General features: G+C 33.4%; 1 protein-coding gene across 8 annotated transcripts in view; it reads left to right on the top strand.

Annotated features, from left to right (window-relative positions):
- The window catches only part of DIAPH2 (diaphanous related formin 2), a 252477-nt gene extending 236090 nt beyond the window's left edge, over window positions 1-16387 (top strand). The window contains exons 29-32 of one of the 8 annotated variants that reach the window (XR_011101178.1): window positions 1669-1716; window positions 4261-4294; window positions 7701-7761; window positions 10727-16387. The gene's annotated coding sequence lies outside the window, so the exon portion shown is untranslated. Of the gene's footprint in view, window positions 1-1668 lie in introns of all 8 variants that reach the window. The other 7 variants (XR_011101176.1, XR_011101177.1, XR_011101175.1 and 4 more) reach the window with 7 other exon arrangements.
- The last annotated feature ends 2232 nt before the right edge of the window (window positions 16388-18619 follow it).

The raw sequence follows: 18619 nt of genomic DNA, 5'->3' as shown, positions 1-18619 counted from the left end.
AAGGACTTCTATAAATATACAAATACACAAATACTGGCACTGCCGTAACCTGGAGTTATCTGGTAGGGTTTCTAGAGCATATGTCTTGGTTCAGGTTACTGCACTAAGTTGTGTTGTGCCACATGAATAGTTTGCTATGTATTGTGTGAGGACTTGGCTGTTCTAGGCTCTTACATGCGAATACTCCCAGCCCACCAGTACACTGAATTCATGCTGTTTTGGTGTATTCTCCTGTTCTGTAGGTGGTATCTCTTTTACCTGGAAGTGTAGAATCAATTGCTGCTGATGAGCTTTTCCTGTTATTGCATTATTATAATGCTGTTATCTTCAGACAGAGCTTGTCCTCCTCAGAAGTCTTATGCAGCCTTCTGGGATCACAGAGTCATCACAGAGTCATAGACCATAGTGTGAATAATAAAGTTGAAAAATAAAACAAAAATCTCTATATCTCAAGAAATGTTGGTGCTGAAAAGCTTCAAAATTATAATACTCAAAGTGATTAAGTGAAATTCCCAGCTATTAGAAGTTGAATTTGATTCCACTTTTAATCAGTCTGAACACATAATATGTGACCAAAATTTTAGATGATACGCTCAATGAGGGCCCTACAAGCATGCTTCAACATTAAAAGGTTTACAGTTACAATTTGCTAGAATGGGAAAGCTATGTGGTTCTCAGAATGAACAGGACCAGCTGGGCCTACAGAGCAGTACTGTTTCTGGCTGAATTAATATTCATTTTGTGTTGGGGCACATCATGGGCTGGTTGCTCCCTAGGGGAGAGAAGTCAAGCGCTAAACATGATAACATACTCAGGACCATGCACTCACCAAGCAAGGTGAGTTAGCATGCCTGGCATACCAGGTGTGATCAAGAGTCCATGGGGTCAAGCTGGGCCCATAGTGAATCAGGGTCAGGATCAGGTCCAGTGATGTTGACCAGGGTCAGATATGTGGCACCACGACACAAGTACAGACTGGCCACCAAGTCTGTAGTGATGAGGCAGGTCTGAGGTGGGGCAGGAAGTCATTCCATGGGTCTGGATCAATGGGATCCATGACCAGGATCCCTGGCTGCCACACAGCTGGTCTGTAGGTCAGGCTGGGACCAAACATGAGCATCTCAACTTAAAAGCAGATCCCACAGGAAAGTGGAGTCAGTCTGGCTCAGGCCTCCCAGCAGAGCTGTCAGGTAAAGGGGAGAGCCTGCAGTTGCACTATATTGAAGTTGTCCCTGATCCCTGGCAGTAGGAATTCCTGGAAGGGGAAAGACCTCAAGGCTGTTACACTTTGATGTACTGATGTTTGGAAAAAGTCTGTCTATTTCTCTACTTAAAAAGATTTCTTTAGCAGTAGAGCAGAGAAGCTCTTTTTCTTTACATTTCTGTCACAAAACAATTGGTGTGTCATGTTGCATTATGTCATATCATATGGTGAAACACAATCTGACATACTGTATCCAAAAGGTATTTGAACATATCATGTTAGAAACTGGAAGAAAGAGTATATACTCTCTTTGTCTTGGCCGTTGTTTTTGTTTTCGGCTTTTCTTTTAATTCCCCTGGATTGCCAATTTAAGAAAAAATAAAATAAAAAACAAAAACTGCAAAAACTAATGCATAGTTTTCCTGCTTGCACTCAATGTACGTTTAACCTTTCTTTTCTTTTAGGAAAAAACAAAACCAAGAGATCTGTGAAAGTCAAAGACAATCTACCAGGTAAGAAAGATTCTTTAAAAAAAAAAAAATTATATATATATAAACAAAATACCTGCAAGACATGAACACCTGAGGAAAGATTAACTGAAGTAAATGAAAAAATTCATGTAAGACACTACAGTGCAAAAAGGAATCAAAATACACTAGTGCGTGACAAATGAGGGAGACTTGATGTCAGTCATCACTTTACTGGATGGTACATGTCAAAGATTATACTTAAAGCATTGGCAGTAAATACAAGCCATGCTTTGTCTTCTTTATGCAAGGAGAAATCCAGGGCAATATATGCTGCCCCAGCATGACGATAGTAAGAACCAGCCTTAGGCATTCTGTTGCTCTAGGTAAGTTTGACTATGTCTGCCCCTGATTTCTACTGATCATACTGAATCATAGAATCCTAGAATATCCCAAGTTGGAAGGGACCCATAAGAATCATTGAGTCCAACTCCTGGCACCACACAGGTCTACCCAGAAATTCAGACCATGTGACTAAGTGCATAGTCCAAACACTTCTTAAACTCCAAAAGGCTTGGTGTAGCGACTACTTCCCGGGGGAGCCTGTTCCAGTGTGCGTCCACCCTCTCAGTGAAGAACCTCTTCCTGATGTCTAGCTTAAACCTCTCATGCCTCAACTTGACCCCATTCCTGCAGGTCCTATCGCTGGTGATTAAGGAGAATAGGTCAGCACCTGCCCCTCTGCTCCCCCAAGAGATATGATATATCTATTTCATACAGTTGTTCAACTACATGTTTTGACATTGATACTTTCCCAGAAAGTGACCGGATGATCTCCAAGGTCTTTTCCAACCTTAATGATTCTGTGATATATATATATATACATGTATTATATATATACATGTATATGTATATATATATATATGTGTATATATATCATACATGTATATATACATACACATACGTATAAATCTCATTGGTATTCATTCTCTTTCCCTGTTCTTTTTTTTTTTTAAAAAAAAATTATAATTTTTATTTTTATTTGCTTTTCTGTATGCTTTCTTCTCTCTCATTTCTGTCTTCCTTCCTTCTCTTCTTTGTTTTCACATCTATTTGGCACATAGCACTTTTTCCTCTCTTTTGGTCTTTTCCTTTTTTTTTTTTTTTTCTCCAACCAGGTTTTCTAGCATTCTTTGTCCAGATTATTTCAGATTTTTTCTTGTACTTTTTTCCTTATTTTTTTCCTTCTCTAGAATAGAATGTTTATTTTTGCTGGAGAGGAATAATAATATAAAAAAAGAAAAAAAAAAAAATAGGTTCTTTTCCTTCATTCTACTACTGTGCTAGGTATCTGAGGTGATACTGTTCCTGGCAGGCAATAATATTTACAGACTTATTTATGAATCTGAAGATTGATTTAGCTTGAGAATAATGCAGAGATGAACCATGGAAATGTTGAGATCTACTTTCCAAGATTCATAAATCTTAAAGCCATTCTGAGGTGAATACCTTTTAGAAAAGCAATTCCTAATGACTGGAAATCATGAAATCTCCAAAATCCAAATTGAGTTAAAACTTAACTTCCACAAATAAGGAAAATAATCCTTGAAGGAAGAAATATTTTCTAAATCCTTACAGAATTACATTTGTTCTCTGTAAAATTAAATACATATATATATATATATATATATATCAAAAAATCTAAATATTTGAAGTAACACTAGTTTTCTTAGGAAGTCTGATGACAAATGTACCATTTATGACATATGACTTCCCTCAGTATAAAGTTGTTTTCAGGAGCTATTTTGTGTCCTTTATCTAACAGCAGTTAGTTGACTAAGTAATGAAATGTATAACAAAATAAGAGTAATTTCTCTGGCAGTGATTGCCTTTATGATTTCTATTGCTATTTGTTTTGACATTTTTAATTGCATTTTCTACACCTTAGAACAGTATAGCCTGTCTTAAGCTATAGCTATTCTTGCTATTCCCATCATTTTCCCTTGTTAAATAAGATATGTTAAATAAGATATGTTTTGTTTGGCACTAAGTGTTTTCATCTTCTAGATACTAGAAGAAAATATTTTTCAAGGTCAAACCCTGATATATGGGTTTAGTTTCAACATGCACACTTGAAATTTTATTCAACTCAGGTATTATTAACTAAATAAATTTATATTACAAGTGCAACATAGAAAAATACTTTTGATGTCCTTTTGTAGTTGAGAATTTCTACCAGTCTCAGCTGCAGAAATGCTGTGCTTTTAGATCTTCTAAGAGGAAATAAAATTGTTGAATAAAAAATATGACATTCAGAGATTTGATAGTTGCGTACTTAATTTGCAGTAAATTATGCAATGGATGCATTACATCTGCATCTTAAGTAGATTACACTTTTTACTTAACATGTTTACTGCCCTTCTGACAAGAAAATGATAGGAAAGAACTGAATGTGTCTGCTACACAAACTTGTTATATAAGAAAAAGATATGTTTTTCTTCCAGCAGCTGTGAAAAGGTAAGAGAGAAGACACCTGAGAAATCTACCTTGTAATAGTCAAGGACTTTTCTTTCTTTTTGTGTTTATTAGTTTTGTGCTAGAAAAAAATGAGCTGAACTCCAAGGTAAGACTATATATGCACTTGAGTAAACTGTACATAGATACTCCCTTTTACGTGTAAAATTCATTATATGACAGGCGGTACATGCTTTCCTTGAACCGCTAAATTCACTAAAATATATCAGTGAGGCATTTCTAACCCAATCACATTATTTTAATATTTTCTATACATTGTATATGCATTGTGTATTTGAATGCTTTTCAACAGTTTATGTCTAAAAGCATAACTTGTATAACAAGGACTCGTAAAAAACGAAAAATCAAAAACAATGCATATTGCACAATGAATGATTGTAAAACTGCAAGATGGCTCAGTTTGCACGAGGTCACTTACTATATCAACCTTTCATATAAAATGCTGCTTACACAGCTTCTGAAAGTCTCTACTATGTGATATACACAGTATAAACCGCCACCAACAACTTGAAAATAAAACCAAACCAACAAATTGTGGAAAACAAACTGGCACTTATTCAAGATGGAAATGTGTAGAAGTCACTGGAGAGAAAAGTCAAAAGGGCCTTGTGTGTACCTTCCCTTGATTTTGAATAAAATGGTGAAGCCATGAAGAGAGCAAGAATAAAACTCACAACGGGTACGTGTATGCACTGAGTGTTATGATTCCATCAGCACTCTTAATTCTAGGAAAATTAGTGCAGAGAGCAGTAGAAAAATCAGATGGCAGACTTGGCTGTGGAAAAGGAAATAGAGGATTGGTTCTTCTCTGAGATTGATTGAAAATTGATGTTAAAGAACCATTTTATAGTATCACAGATTGTTCTCTTACCAAATTTAGTACTTTTTGGGAAATAAAAACACTTGCATGTCAATTTTGTACAGCTGTATATTCTCTCTTCACTGAACTTATGTTACAAGCACGTAGTATCAGAACTCCTCTTGGACACAATATTTCCAAGTCCAAAGCACCATGTATCTTTGATTCCTCTAGTTTTCTATGTGTGTTGAGGCCAGTCTGAGATCTGAAAGCTTCTTTAATTTTGCCAAGCCTTGAATTTAATATCATTTTGACCTTTTTAATATTCTGGGTTTAGAGTGTTCACCATTTTACAAAGTGAATCAGTGAATAAATTTTGGGATTTGAATTGCGGATTTAAATAAAACAGGACCAGAATAAATTTTCATAATCTGTAGATTAGATAGTTTAGATAATCATGGTTTCCAAACTATAATTTTCTGTTTTCCTTCAACAATTTCTGCTTATAAAGTTTATTCCTGGAAATCAGAGTTCTTATTTCATTGGGGTTATTAAGACTGTATATGAAAAAAAATGCTGTGTTCCTGGCATGCCTATATGTATGTCATAATCTGAGTAGTGGGATATAATTTTTTCAGTGCTTGCAGATCTCCATTTAATAATTCCACTTGCATTTGAAAGCTGTCAGCTCAGTCTGCTAGAATGTGTGAAATGCATATGGCTTAAGAGAACAATTTGCAGGTATAGCTTGCAAATTTCACATGAACAAACACATATAAGTCCAAACTGTATGTCTGATTTATGCATGTTTGATTTACATATGTGTCCTATTTCTTGATCTTTGTCTTAACAGTCATTTATATTTAAATTGTTACTCTTCAGATTTCCTTAAATTTATATGCATTTGACTTTGTATCTTCTTGAATGTCTGGGGGCAATACATACTCACAACTTTATTATAAATCACATTATATGTTAATGTACAAGAAGAAAAAGCATAAAAACTTAAAACTTAAAAAAGTATAAGATAAACATTTAAATTACTCTTGCTCTTTGGAGAGGTCAGGAAAAATAGTTATCTCTGAATAACTATACATGGACAAAATATGGACTAAACTATTTCAAATGGTGATGACTCATGCACTTCCTCTGAAATATTATTACTGCACAAATAGATTCTGGGGTCAGCAACTGGTAAGGAGTTGCTAGAAACTGATTGCTGGCTGATCTATGCATTATTAGGGAAAAATTAGAAGAGGTTGTAGAAATGGGTAATCCTTATATCAGAGGCTTTAGGGGATTAACTCATCTGTCTCATTGCTAAATCAATCTTATCCCTTTTCCAACCAACAAAATTCAATTAACTTCTATGAATTATTTAGCCACACAGAAGTCTTAGATAGCATTAATATTTGTGGTTCGCGGTGTTTATTTTTGTCTTTGTTTTTCAAGGAATATAAAATATTACTTCTTAATAATCAAACTCCAATTTGGACTGTAATTTTCTATTTTAACGTTTTAAGAAATATAACTTAATTACACCTAATGTTAACTGAAGTATTTTATACACTGGGTACTGCTTACATTTAGATTATGAATTGCCTCTAGAAAGTTTAGGGAATCAGAGATTTTATTTATTTATTTATTTATTTTACTGAAATGACATTTTAACAAAAACTCATAGAACTTTAATACTACCAGATAAATTACAATCTTCTTGTTCAACCCAAGAAGAAAGGAGTTTGAACAATGTTGCTAGAAAAGTTACTAGAGGACTTATGTCTTTGACAAAAATAGTTTAATTCTCGTCTGAGAAACTACATTAAAGTGATTGGCTAAGAATAAAACAGGATTACCTTGTAGACAGAAAAACCTTAATTCCTGAATGCCTTAAAAATTTTTAAATTTGTCAGTCCTTTGGTCATTTCCTGCACTGTTCTTCATATGATAACAAAGATCTACCCATCAAATTTGAGAAATGGGAACTTGAAATCTAGACAAGGCAATTGAGATCATGAAAATATCTTTTGCAACTGATCAATAAATAAACTTAGAAAGGCTTGGAGGATGAAGAATGAGACCACGTGGGCTAGTTACTTAGCTACTGTTGTCAGTATTGTTGTGAAAGGATAAAAAGTTCAGTGTAACTTAGCCACCCAGTCACACACTCAAATGGATGAGTGAACACTGGAATCTGCAATATACTTCATGTTGCTATGCCTACACTGGTATTTATTCCTGAGGTAGGTACTTTACCTAGTTCAAAGCTAATGCAAATATGTATGCAGAAACTAGAATCAGAGCAGGGAATACTGTGAACCATACATCTAGACCATAAATCATTTATGTCAGGATTTGTCTTCTAAAGTATTTTGGCCATTCCTGTTATACTGTCAGCACTTCTGCACATAAATGAGTTACCTAGCACCTATGAATTCTGCATATATTTGAACTGGACAGTATTGCATGACATTTTCACTCCTTGAAATACTGTATCCTTCCCAATCAATCAGGTATTATATCAATCCCCTCTGGTTTCTCTTGAATTGCTTTATGCTGATTTACTATTAAATTTTACTCTGATTTCTTACTGCATTTTTTTTCCACTGACTTTAATTAAATGTCCGAACCTAGTGGATCAGGATAACTTTTATTAAATATAATAAATCAGTGCTTCTAACAGATCTCTTTGTAGTTCCTCCTAGGTTCATCAAAGCCAAAGACTCTGCAGATAACATATGGTTATATGATAGATGGTAAGTCTGAAGACTGAAGAATTTCATATGAATTTCAAATGTAAGTTGCTAATTTTTTTTCTTAAGAAATAAAGTGCTAATGTTACCACGCAAGCTGGAGAGAGACCTTTTTGAAACACCTTAGTCAATTCTACATCAAACTTAACAAACATGATTTGGTAAGATAGAAATTTCCTTAGAAACCACAGAACTTTCCATCAAAACTTAGTGTGTTGGTTGTAGATTTAGAAGTCTCTGCAGTGTTGCCAGTGCTAGTAAGATATTCCAATTCCTAATAGACAAATATGTTATTCAGTACCTTTGCTTTTATGTTCTCCTCGTCACAGCTTATTTTACTGAAGGAACAATCTTATGTTTTAACAACAGATAGTGACTGAAACTCAGAACATACTGTACAAAGTGTCAAAATGTGATAGAATGGCAATATATATCATATTTTAAGTGTACTATTGGGAGTTTTTTGTGTTCTACAGTGCCATAAGATAAACTCCAAAGTTTGCTATAAATGTATAAAGGTTCATACACTTTATCTTCTTTCTTTTCAGTAGTTTCTCTTAATTATATGAAAAACAGATGGAGAGAATAAAATGTTGATTTTCATAATAATTCCTATTTTGGGTTGCATGGGGATTTTTCATTTTAATAGTTCATACAATTAGTTGCACTGATATTAGCTACTATACATTGATTTTATTGTTATAAAGCATACCAAAATCTGGTTACTTCTTATTTCTCAACATTCCTACATCTTTTTCCGACAGTTTACAACAACTTCAATGACTTTAACAATATAGATTTTATAAATATGTACTTTACAATCTCTTTGTAATTACTTGATTAGTTAAGTAGCATTTTTAGTGATCATTATTTGTATAGTACTCAATTAAGATTTCTTCTGTCATGTCTACTTTTGTTTGTTTGTTTGTTTCTGAAATGTACACATACTGATATAATACAAGAATTTTGGTTCTTTCACGCTTAAACAACTTCACTGGTGAAATATGCAGATAACAACAACAACAGAAAACACTTTATATAACATTAATGTTCCATTATTATATTAACCTGTTGCTCAGTTTTGTGGCTTTTGTTTGTTTGTTTGTTTTTTATCACATACCTGTGCTTATTTCTTGTGAGACAAATTTGAAAGGAGTTATGAAATGGAAAGCTGTACTAAAGGGCCAAACTAGAGGAAATAAAATTTCCCACTGCTTATGAAATGTTAAATTCAGAAATATGTTAAGCTTGCAGTAAAATCTATGGAACACAGGTTTCTTGTTAGCTGTTAAAAATCTGTCTAGATTTTGTGTCATAAACAAATTTTCTTTTGTAAATATTCACAGACTTGTTAGTGTTGTACACCTGGCCTTGTTATGTTATGATTAACTAAATTTTTGGTTAATTTCAACAACCGGTGAGCCAGATCCACACCTTCTCTGATTGCCAGCCTTTTATTTTCAATGGAATTTTTCACCTATGTAAGATAAATGGATTTTTTATAATCTGATTGCCACATTTTGATGGATAATGTGGCTGAGAACAAACCTTGTTCTGTACCAATATTCTATTAAAAAAATGTTGGATGCTTACAAAGCATGACCATGACAAAATGTTAATCATTTTAGATCTGGTATCAAGAATTTAGACTTTAAATACTGCAAATTAGAGTGTCAAGGCCACACATTCAATCTGATGCATAGCAGAAGTATTGAATAATTGTCCTTTAAGTGAATAAAACAGAGTTCTGTGTGAAAGGGATCATTTACATAACTTAAGATAGCATCAAAAGCAAAATTTTACACTTTGAATGCATGGCATTCAATATTCATAGAATCATAGAATGACTATATTTGTCAGGCCTTTATGTTATGTGACATTCACAGTGATTAGGCTAGAACAGGTTAAGCAATAGCTACTTGGCTGCTAGACTAACTGCTATAAACTAGCTAACAATAGCTCAGGCCAAGGAAAGGTTAGAGAACTTAGTATGCTGCCAGGTCATTGTGAAGCCCTTCATCTTCTACTAATAACAGCAAAAATCATAGCTACAGGGCTATGTAGTTATACTTGAGCCTAATGCCAGTCAGAGTAAACTGAATAACATTGAAGTTTTTTAGTGGCGATACTTTAAACTGGATTTCCAGATCTGTCTCACAGTACCCAACATTACAGTGTGGTTCTCTAGGATAAAAAAGGAAACCATACACATGTATGTCAAGTTTAGGAAGTTATAAAAGATTTTTTAGTGAAGAAAGTATTTTCTTATGATGATGGTTAGGCATCCCAGCATCCTGACTGAAGTAAAGTGTAAACATTTGGAATTTTGAAAAACTAATCAGAACTACCTAATTAAAACAAGTGTTTGAATAATACTACTAATAATAAATCAAACACCATAAATATATCAGAAGAAGACATGGAAGATATTCATAAGATTATACCTGCAGAGCATTAGGGTTTATAAGATTGTCATGATGCAGCAAATAAAAGTTAAAATTTTAACATTTCTTAAGTAATAAATTTCAAAACAGCTAAATCAATTGTAACACTTAGAAACTTATTTGAATAGCATGTCACCAATTCAGATATAGTATTCTATTTCAATCTTAGCTAAGCAGGTAACAACATAAATGCCATCTCCTGAGAGCATGTCATTTTCCATTCAATTCTTTGAATGTGTTCTTCTGTGCCAATAGATGGCATTAAGATTAATGGAAACACTCTGACTACAATAGTAAAGTCTTTTTCTAAGATATGTAATGCTATGGAATCTAAAAAAAAAAAAAGGAAAAAAAATCTTGAAAAAAAAATATTTTGAAGAGTAATATGAGCTTTAAAAGTTTAATTTTTACAGTGGAATGATTTATTCTATCAAATCACTTTAAGAAATTTAGAAGGCTTTGTTCAAAACACTTAGTTCTCAGAGTACCTAAATGAGGTAATATCCTTTTTTCTTTTTTTTCAGATCAGCAAACAGAAACGTAGAATTTCAACTAGAGTTGTGTATACCAGTAGTGAAGAAGACTGCATCCCTCCCCAGTATTTTGATTGTTGTTGTTTAATTTGCATTTTAACTCTTTCAAGTTGCCCTTTTTTGAATTGCATTGATGCATGAATAAGCAGTCATGCTATATAGGATATATGATTTTTATATATAAATATATACACAAGTATAAAAATCATATATATTTGATATATATATGATAAAATATATATGATAAAAATGTATGTGATTTTATGTATTATATATCTGATAAAAATAATATAATATGATTAAAATGATATTATATAAAATCATATATATGATAAAAATATATATGATAAAAATCATATATATTTGATCTATGAGCTGATAAAGTGAGAAAGTAAACAATCTAAAATATTTATGTCCAGTACTATAGCTAAAAGACAAATTCTTCTTAATCTCCAACATCAGCTCTTTCCTTAGGGCTTCCAGTATCTCTTCAGCTTTGCTTTGTGTCATTTTAACAATGCTGTCACAGTCAAAGCAGTGCAAACTGTCTAAAATCAACATAGTAACCTGTGAAGTAGGAGGGAAATTATATTAATAAAGGTCATCATTCTACATACAGATACAAGCATAGAGCTAGGTGACTGAAATGAATATTTACTGTAGTTTTATTTTAATCCTCTGGGAGTTCATTAACATCCCTCTCAAATGTTAGTGTTCAAATCCTGCCTATGACAGAGCAAACGAGAGAGAACAAAAAAGATTTAATAGAAGTTATTTCCTGGGGTTGTGCAAATGCAGCTGAGGCAATACTATGTTCTTCTGTGTTTCCTATGTTTTCTTGTATTAGAAGAAAGAAGAAGCGAAGAATACAGATTTCCCTCTTGAAAAAAACACTTCTCATGAGGGTGAAGGTATTGCCTAGACATGGGATAATGAATGCAATTCATTAATATTGTACAGTCTCCTCATCACAGATTATAGTGAGCAGGAAGGAAGAACACTGTTGTGGAGCTGTTTCAGAAACGGATTGCACAAACTGCATCCTTTTGCTTATTTGTAAATCTCATTTCAGTAAGACAGTTAATACAAATGTTGTTGCTGATAAAGAAAATGGTAGCAAACAATTACAATCTTAAATTGTCCCTGAGTAAAGTAGTCATCCTGACCTAAATTTTCAGTGTTTTCTGTAAATGATCAAGAATGATGGCTACTGTATTTGTCCTGAATGATAGAAAAATCTATAAATAATGCTTTTTAAGCTAAGAGAACATTGTTTTCACTCATCACTCCTGAATCACTCTCCAAGAATTTTGCTTTTGAAGCTGAATTTCCTATCACTGAATTGTTTTTCATATATATATATATATATAAATGTAAATATACACATTTTATTTGCATTCAGAGGAAAGTCTTAAGATAGAACATGTCTTTATGTACTAACTGACTAAAACTGAAAATTTGATTCTCTCTATACTGTAATATGAATCCAGCTAAATGCTATGTCCTGGATATCCTAGAAGGTTAGCTTTCCCTTTCTGTCTGTGTGCGTGTCTGCAATATGGGTCTGCAAATGTTAATACATGTACTGTGGAACTGTGTCAGTATGTCCTTATCTAAGAGAACTCATGAAAAGTTTGTCTTGATGGTAAATTAATACTTGGGCTTTATATATATTAATATATATATATAATTAAATATAGAGCTTCCATAACATTATTGGGTCTGTTTTTAAAACTATTATATATGAATTGCTGCAGAGTAAAAGAAAATTCTCTAAGTTACAGATGGTCACTAAATTGACAATATATTTACTGAAGCATAAATTTCCAACCCACTGAAATTCTACTTTCCATGTGCTCAAGAGACTCCTGGAACAAAACAAAGCAACAATATGCATGGGTATGCAGGCAAACATATGATTCATACAGCATATGCTATACCTTAGCTTCATATTCAGCTGAAGTGAATTGATAGAAAAAAATAATGCTAGTAGCAAAAAATCTTTTTGGTACAATAAAACCCTATTTAAGAAGGCTGGAAGATGTAGCTATTCAGATCTTTATTTTATGTGAGCCATGCTGTGCTGCTAGGCACACACATGCAGAAGGTTTCTATAGCTTTTGCACAGTTGCCTGTAACAACAGTCACTACTAAGATCAGTACCTTTCTTTCTGACCATAACCACTACCATTCTGTTCTAAATAATGACACTCGAGGCTTCTGATCTGAAGGCTTCTGAACTATGCAAGTTCATACTTGCTCTCAAAACATAAATTCATATTTACACAGTGCATATGGAACTTACAGATATGCATTGGACTATAAATGAAAACATATGGTTCCTAAAGCCAGTGCAGATAAGTAATGTCAAAATAGCACGCAAGTCCATTCATATAATCAACATACAAAACTAGGACAAGGGAAACTGTCACATATCTATATACACATATACACACACCAACTGTGCTATGAACAAGTGTTTCCAAGTTCTACACATAGATATTTTTTCTTCTCATTCCTCTGGAACATGGTTTAGAAATTTGGACTCTGCTGAAAATTGGGTGCTTAACCATTTGTTTTGCTTTTGCTTAACCAATTGTCTTGCTTTTTAATAGATGTTGCTGGGTTATTTTTCCAGTGGTTATTTTCTCGTGTACATTCTTTGGTGTCAAGGCTGAGGTGTAAGGATAGAAAGGGAACAAATTATGTGCCTGAATACAGCTGTCTAATGGCCTTTACCTGCTGCTCCAAAATGGCAGGGGTTTCTTATATGTCCCATTTTATATCCGTGAGACCTGTTCCTGTGACTGAGATACCACAGGTTGTCTTGTACAGCACTGGATGCCTATATTTATGGACTGGTATTGCTTATACAGTAGCAGAGGGACTTACTGATTCCTAACTTTCATTTGTTTAATGAAGTGCTGCAGCTATTGTTACCCTCACCCTCAAATGCACACCTCCAAATTTCTACTTTTGGTCCCCTGAAGATTAAGGCAAGAAAGAGTCAGAAACAAATAGAATTCAGGGAAACTGGAGGGAAACTGCCCAGTACAGTATCTTATAAAATGTGATGCTTTAACATGACAAACTGAATCAAAGATTTTTTTTGTTTTATTTTTTTTTTCCTACGGAATTACTTTTTCCTTCTTCTGGAATGGAGGAGAATCTTCAAGTCTGAGTAAATCTCTCTCTTGTCTCAAAATTATTTAGGCCATAATCACTGAAAATTTTCAACTGAAAGCTGCTTCTTGGTTCAGAGACAGAGCTTTATAAGAAAATGAGACATTCTTCTCTTTCTCCGGAAGGTCAAGTGTAACAGCTCTTTCCCAAGATGTGAGAGACCTAAGTTCAGTTCTCAGGAGACTAAGAAGGTCACTGTCTGTCAAAGTCCTTTGCCCAAATCACCACTATGAACCAAGAACAGAGTGGATTTTCAATGTATATAACAAACTACAGAGTAAAAGAAGCTCTGAGTAATTTGGAATGCATTTTTCTGAATTTTTGTAGCTGGAGCCAGCAGATTTGTGTATTTTATAATCTCTAACCAACGAGAGAGTAAGTCACTAACTTTGTGGGTGGAACACGCATCCAGGAAAATGGGACATTGAGCTATCAGTCTCTTTTCCAAGCCTTAAAGATATATGCAGGTTGGAATAGCTCTGCACCAGCAAATAATAAAAGAATGCCTCAATATTTTTTTCAGAAATAATAAATGTAAGCTCAGATCTGTGCAGGCAGAGTTCTGAACAGAGGCTAAGTGTTCTACTGTCTCAAAAACAGTTTTAAGGAGTAACCTGTTGGAAAGAAAGGAAATGCTATCAATGCCAGTTTAATGAATGTAGTTCTTTTTTCCTTTCCTTACAGGTGCTCAAAAGGCATTTTTCATGCAGGCTCAGGTGGAAAGGTTGAGTTGACTTAGTTTTTTTTCATTAAAAATACTTATTTGATGATTTTTTTTTTCATAAAATGCTTTCATCCAAATATTTTCTTTTTGCCCCTCTGATTGATTTGACTGCACAATTGTAGTTTCAAATAGGTTTAGCTTTTGAAAAGAATGACCTCCTCAAGTAGACTTTTTTTTTGGACACTAAGTTAAGATTTAACCTTCAGATGAATATTGTCATGTTTAATAAAGAACCTGTGTTCTTTGTATCTAGTTTTAATTTAACTTAGTTTTGATTTTTGTTTTTAATGGGGAGATAAAGGAAAGATGAAGACTGTTTCTTTTACTCAGCAATTGTGTCATGGTGAAATTCAGCTGAACTTTATCTGACCTGTTTCATGTAGATTTCTAGTTACCATTTGGACAAAAGAAAACCAAAACAATTAGGGGAAAGAAAATATTTTCTTACTCTCTAATGTGTGCTTTTACAATTATGGTACAACTGCTATAATGAAAAAGTGGCAATAACAAAATACACCTTGTGTTGGAATAAACATGGTATAACTTTAATACTTCATAGCCAAGGAAAAGATAAGCATTCAGTTTCCCCGGAATTGCCACATTTTTGGATCATCTGGCAGAAAGTGCTATAGGAGAAGCACAGCTGGGTCTTTTTCTCTCAGGAGAATCAAATGCAATACCCTGGTGTCAGACTCAGCTGGCTGAAAACAATGCATGGCCACAGTTGTCTTTCGGTTGCCTGCAATGCTTTTTTAACCTATCTTGCACTAACTGGAATGAATTTAGCATTTTAGATTAATTATTAATTATCTTAATAGTATTCAAAACATATGTCAGTCACAGTATTGTGTCATTTACGCATAGTAAAGAGCAGTTTTTTTGAAAAAAATAAAAACAAAAACTTGGTATAGGTAAAAATACATACTTGGATGACTGGAAAACAGTAGTGCAGATTCTTCTGAAATTTCAGTGCTCAGAGCACATGTTGTCTACTAAATTTCAGCATAAAGGAAAAAAAAATACTAAAAGCTATAATGTGGCTGATTGCCTTAGGATTCTTTCACAAATCAGTTTTGTTACATTACAAATTAGTAACCATTATTTATCAGCACACTATGCAACGTAACCTATTGCTGTTTTAAGGGCACAAGCAATTCAGTTGCATCAGATGATGGTAGACAAGAAAACTGTGATGTTCTAAACAGTAATGTATCAATTCTGCATGTTAAATGAATATAGATTCCTTTAAAGAACTGAAATCCCCACCTGTGCTTCCCTGTTACATGTAATTGAACAGGTCTCAGAATAGATTGCACAAATGAAAACACATGAATTCAGAGATAGAAAGGAGTAAAGAAAACAACTGCATTTGTAAGTAGTATTTTTGGTCTTAATATAATTATCACAATGGATTCTCATGATTATTTTCTGCCCATTAGTTTCATATATGAGCTTCAGGCTTTGATTTTTGGCTGGAAAGTTTTAGCCATAGAGGAAAGGAACTAATAGTCTGGCTTTTTCAAACAAATGGACTATTCGTTTGCATCTTGTTCCAAAATACTGTAAGAGTTCTGCAGAATTTGGTTGTGTGAAATTATATTTGTAGAGATTCAAAATGTATAAAAATATCTTTAATTTACTTAATGTTAGCTTAAACCCAAACATTTATAGAACTCTCATGAAATATGCAATGGTAACCGTAAAACTATATTGTTTATTCATGTATTAAACATTGAACGAACCAACTCTATCTGAATTAGAGAATATGTACAAAAATGTCTCTTTTGATGGTTGGTCAAGGTCAACATTTAGATGTGTTCTTTCCTGAGGTACCAATTATTATCAGTTGATAGGTACATCTCAGGACAGGGCATGGTGATACTGAAATAACTGCTTTGGTTTGTATTTTTGCCATGTATTGACATTTTTTGTTATCTCCACCAAAAAAACAGTCTTTTGGTTTTGTGTAGAAACTATATAAAACAGTTTTCATTTTTCATTAAATTCTTCTATTGTTTGCCTCAGTAAAGCCATTCTTTTTTTTCTTTTTTTTAATAAATATATATATATATATTTTATTATTATTATTTTTTTTATAGGAAGGTTTGAAGTTTACCTTCTTTTCATTCCCAGACACATGATGATGTTGTGAAGAATTTTATCTTGTAGTCCACTTCTTTGGTATTATCTAACAATGCAGAAATTATAACAGACTCTCTCATTTAATGTAACTGGTATTTAAAATTATGGAAGCAAGAATACTTTAAATCAAACTCATGGAATCAGAGAACAGCTTTGGTTGGAATGGACCTTAAAGATCTTCTTGTTCCAACCGCTCTGTCATGGGCAAAGATGCCACCCGCTAAATCAGGTTGCCAAGGGCCTTGTCCAACCTGATGTATTTTCTCATGAAAAATACATCAGGCCACAGTATTTTCTCATGAAAAATACATCAGGCATGAACTAGGTTTTTCAAACACACACAGGACCTTTAAGAAAATACATAAAATATCTTTGTACACTAAACTTTCTCAGTGTAATATGCTTATTCCTCTGAGAAATCCAGTTTTATGGAACATATCTAAATTTATCCTTTTATTGAAATGGAATAATACTGAGGGATACCTAAAAATACATGTATATATTTCTCACTGCAGTAATATCAGCTACAATATATAGGAATACCCTTCAATATTTTATACATTAACAAATAATAGTTTATTGGTAAGAATATATGGTTAAACATTCTGATACTCATTGTGGAAATATTTGTGTAGTGTATTCATTCCCAGAGAATATTATTACCTCTTTTAAAAGAGACCATGGGTGATTCAGCTGTTATTACTACTTTAGATTAGTTTCAGGATTACTGAATCAGTTTGTATGACATTTTATTTCATGATGGTGCAATTGTATTAAATCTTCAGACTTCCTCTTTCTCCCAAGTTTCTTCCCTTTTCAATTTTTTTTTTTTGTAATATTAATACAATATTAATAGCTGGGAATCTGGAGAGGTCCCAGTTGACTGGAAGCTGGCAAATGTTATACAAATTTTCAAGAAGGGCAAGAAAGAAGACCCTGGCAACTGCAGGCCTGTCAGTCTCACATCAGTTCCTGGTAAAATTGATATGGGCCTGGAGCATCCCCCCTTGTGAGGACAGGCTGAGAGACCTGAGTCTGTTCAGGCTTGAGAAAAGAAGACTGAGAGAGGATCTTAAAACTATCTATAAATAAATACACTAAATGTGGGAGACAGATTTGGCCAACCTCTTTTCTGTGCTTTGTGGGGACAGGACCACAAAATGGATCACAGGGAGTTCCACAAATTCTCAGAAAGAATGAGATTAGCAAGCTTTTAAATAATCGGGAGATAAACAACGGATGGGATATGAGTCTTATTGTATTTGTGGCCTTGGCACAGAAACCATAAAGTGTGGAGTGATTTATTGTTTTCAGAGAGATGATGATGTTTTTATTTTCTCTTGTATTGTATTGAGTATAATTGAAATCTTCATGGTTTTAAGGTTGACCTGCAGAATGAGAAGTTTTTTCTGCTTTGAAATATTCCTTATGATGAAGCATTTTGTTTATACTTATTTTCTATTTTTAAGAGAAAAAAAAAAAGTACCAAAATTTTGCTTGCAATTTTATGGATATTTGTTATTCCATATTTTGTCTTTGCTTGCATATAAACCTTTGTGAATTTGGCTCTGTTTTCTAAACTGTACATTCACATTAGAGCCTTGAGGTCATGTGTACTACTGTAAATTCTGGTTCTGCAGAGTCAGCTGTGCTAAGTTTTCCTCATTTTACAGATCTCTGTTATGAAACCTGGTAGCATCCAGGTTGCTACAAAAAAATTTAACTGAGATAACATAATGATAATTAATGTTCTATGTGGCATTGTCTAGATATAGAATGACTTAATGCTTGAAGGTTGTTTGTTGTTGTTGTTGTTTGTTTGTTTGTTCATTTTT

Source organism: Anas acuta, chromosome 13, assembly GCF_963932015.1.
Source record: "Anas acuta chromosome 13, bAnaAcu1.1, whole genome shotgun sequence".
Classification (NCBI taxonomy): Eukaryota; Metazoa; Chordata; class Aves; order Anseriformes; family Anatidae; genus Anas; species Anas acuta.
This window is presented reverse-complemented; position numbering and strand designations above follow the sequence as displayed.